General features: G+C 38.7%; 1 long non-coding RNA gene across 1 annotated transcript in view; it reads right to left on the bottom strand.

Annotated features, from left to right (window-relative positions):
• Positions 1 to 3,291, bottom strand: part of LOC117152375 — an 8,270-nt gene continuing 4,979 nt past the window's right edge. The window contains exon 3 of the long non-coding RNA XR_004462739.1: positions 1 to 1,643. This is a non-coding gene — a long non-coding RNA (uncharacterized LOC117152375). The remainder of the gene's footprint in view (positions 1,644 to 3,291) is intronic.

The raw sequence follows: 3,291 nt of genomic DNA, 5'->3' as shown, positions 1-3,291 counted from the left end.
AAGTTTACAATAAAGAACGTGAGGTTGATCACTAGTTTGTTTATACAAGGAATAAATATTCGTTAGTTTCAAACACGCAATGATCTTTGTTCTCATGTTTAGCCGACAGTTGTCAGGAATCATAGTTGATTTTATATTTTATTTAGTATTTTTCAGCATTTAGCATTCATAGCTAGTTCGTTTACGATTAATAAATGTTACTTTTCTTTAAAATTTAATTATTTTTGTTTTCACGCTTAAGTTTAACTGACAATTACGAAAAATGGTAGTCAGTTCGTTTATAATCTCAATAACTACAAATTACTATTGATGTATGCTGTTGGATGTTCAAATTTTGTAAATAATTCTTGAGAGAACCAATTGTCTTTTAACCAATTCTTTCTGATAAATGGCGTGAGCAACAATTTGTCTTTTTCAGGTAAAGAGTTGAAATACAGTCGATTACGTGTGACTTTTATTGAAATGTCAGTCCCGTGTAGAGATAGTTTTTAAAAAAATACCGATAAAATTACATATATTATATAGCTATTCATTTGTCTAGTAGTAGCTACAAAGTATATAGCAATATTAGCATGTCGTCTTCCATATCTAAAGCCTGTTACATAATACATAAATTAAATGAAAAAGTGTACGGACTATATCACTGTCGAATAATACTACGCACTTTTGTACAATCCACCACCCATATACATATTTTATTTTCTAGTAACTACGTTATTAGTTATTATATGAAAAAGCAAGAAGCGACGAATGACGTTTGAAGTTTATATTTTCAACGCTATTTGTGTCAATTATATCATGTGTGAAAGTCTGCAAGTAGAAAGAAACGAAATATCGGAGACTTATCGTGCATCGCTCGAGTACTTGAAAGTTTGTAATTAGAACGAATATGTATATCTTTTATACGTATATCTATAGATCAAATATCTGAGATAAAGATAATTAATCCTTTACGTAAAAGTGATTATTTTGTGAAGACAACAGTGTCTGTGGAAATAGTTGATAAATATTACATATTCTTGTTGCGAAACGTGAATTTTCATATAATTTTATTCTGAAATCTCTTGATCTTATACGACTGGCTTGACATATTATCTAACGAATCAATGAAAATACAAAGAATAAAATAATCACGATGATCCTCTTTCCAAGTTCCATTCGCCGCGCCGCCTGAATTTTAAGGTCAGCGTCAGGTTTCGTTGTTCTTATCGTGATTCTAGATACGACGTTTTGTTTTTTATCATAGCGAGTTTCGTATTAATGTAAGCACCGCGTAAAATTTGTCGAAAGCCACGTTTGCGGAATGAAAGTATTTTATGACGACATCTGCATATTTGTCTAAGAAACATGAATCAACCAAGAATCCGCAAATCAATCCCCTTTAACAGGCCAAAATAACAAAAAGGCAGATTCCATGGTCCTAAACAAGCGCGTTGAGGCAAGAGATTCGGCAAGTATACAAAATAGAGACAGATCGGCGCGAATAAGAAATCGTGCTTTCGGCATCGATATCTCCACGAGGCAGAGACGGAGAAACATGCGTCGGAACGGGAGGAAGGAGGAAGGAGAAAGGAGAATGCAGCGACGGGCAGCGACGGGCAGCGACGGGCAGCGACGGGCAGCGACACACGTGGCCGTAATGCCTGTAATCAGAGAAGAGTATGTAGTATATATACGGTGGTTTGTCGGATCGGAACGTAGCAGCAGTCCTTCATAGGACATTGACTTTGAGATATCGTCGGCTGGCTGCGACGACGCTATCTCGTTTCGGCTTATCGCACTTGTTTCGCTGTACCTTATCTCTCAGCTGCCTCCTCAAGTCACTTTCTCGCAGTCTATGCCTCATTAAATCATCATCCCGTGTAGCGAAACGAAAAGCCGTGAAAAAATGACGTGAACGCTTATGGGTGGCTATGCGATCACCACGATGATTATTCTTTAGACCTAATAATACTGTTTCCTCTATTAACAAATTTCTTCGGTTTAGGGTTTATGGAAAGTACGAAAGAATAGTTCTCGGTACGCATGATCTCTTCGTCTCGGTATATGCCACAGTTTTTCTTAAAACAATAAAAATCTTTTTGCTCGTTAAAAGGAAAGAGCGAGGTCGAGGCTAAAAAATTCGAAGATCATACGCGAGGATCGTTAAATCTTGAATGGAACATTCTATTCAAAGCACTTCGATAACTTCGCGATAATTCTACAAAACCATCTTACCAAACCAATACTCCTCATACGTTGTCACGCTGACCAAATGTATATCAACCTCAGAGATAACATCGAAACATAACAAATTCAGTCCCATTGGCAAAAAATATTCTACGGATTGGAAGTTTTTATCAATTTTATCTATGTTTAATCGCCATCGATCGTATCTGGTAGATTCAACTATTCTACTCGCTGCAAATATGATTATTCACGCAAAGCAGACTACTTTAAATGGTGGCCGATGACTATCGAAGCGACGGTTAATTTAATTGACTAAATTGGTGGTCATGAAATTATCGCATGTCGAACGATCGTTGGCCGCGAAACAGTCACAACGCTCTTAATTATAAATCAAACTTCAATAAGCTTATCAACAGCGAGGCAAATGGCCCTTATAAGAAATATTATTAATAAGTAATATGGTTGAACGCTGATAGAGTTCCTTTTAAATGATCAAACTCGTTTCTTCGCGGTTCCTTGCCGCATTCGCCATTCGTTCCCAATGAAAACGGCGAGCACGGTCACGCAAGAGGATTCGCTGCTGTCTAGAAAAATGGATAAAGAGAGCTGCGAGGATGAGTGACCGACAGGATTTATCCGACGAACGGGCAGGCTGACTCGTAGAGATGGAGAGAGCAGTCTCGTGCTCATAAATCTGCCAGAACTCTAAGTGTTCATGATAGCTGTCTCGGAGGTTTTCTTTTTTTCTCCCACATCCTCTCTCTCTCTCTCTCTCTCTCTCTCTCTCTCTCTCTCTCTCTCTCTCTCTCTCTCTCTCTCTCTCTCTCTCTCTCTCTCTCTCTCTCTCTCTCTCTCTCTCTCTTCCGTGTTACACGTTAGTTCAGACATCATTCTCTCCCTTCGTCTTCAGTTTCTTTTTTCCCGCCAGATTTTACCATTTTCCTTCCATTTTCTCTCGCGGTCCGTCCTTATTCTGCTCTCTTTTCGTTCTTCTCGACCGCGACTGCACTTTCTCCGTCGTTTCAACCTCGACGACCCTCACTGGGGAATATTATCGACACTGCCAAGTTCACTTCTGTTTACATTCACCATGGCCAACTGCTCAACGACTCCAGGCATGAG

The sequence above is a fragment of the Bombus impatiens genome, unplaced genomic scaffold (assembly GCF_000188095.3).
Source record: "Bombus impatiens unplaced genomic scaffold, BIMP_2.2 scf_1283, whole genome shotgun sequence".
In the NCBI taxonomy this organism is placed as follows: domain Eukaryota; kingdom Metazoa; phylum Arthropoda; class Insecta; order Hymenoptera; family Apidae; genus Bombus; species Bombus impatiens.
Note: the sequence above shows the minus strand (reverse complement) of the source record. Positions and strands in the feature narration are given on the sequence as shown.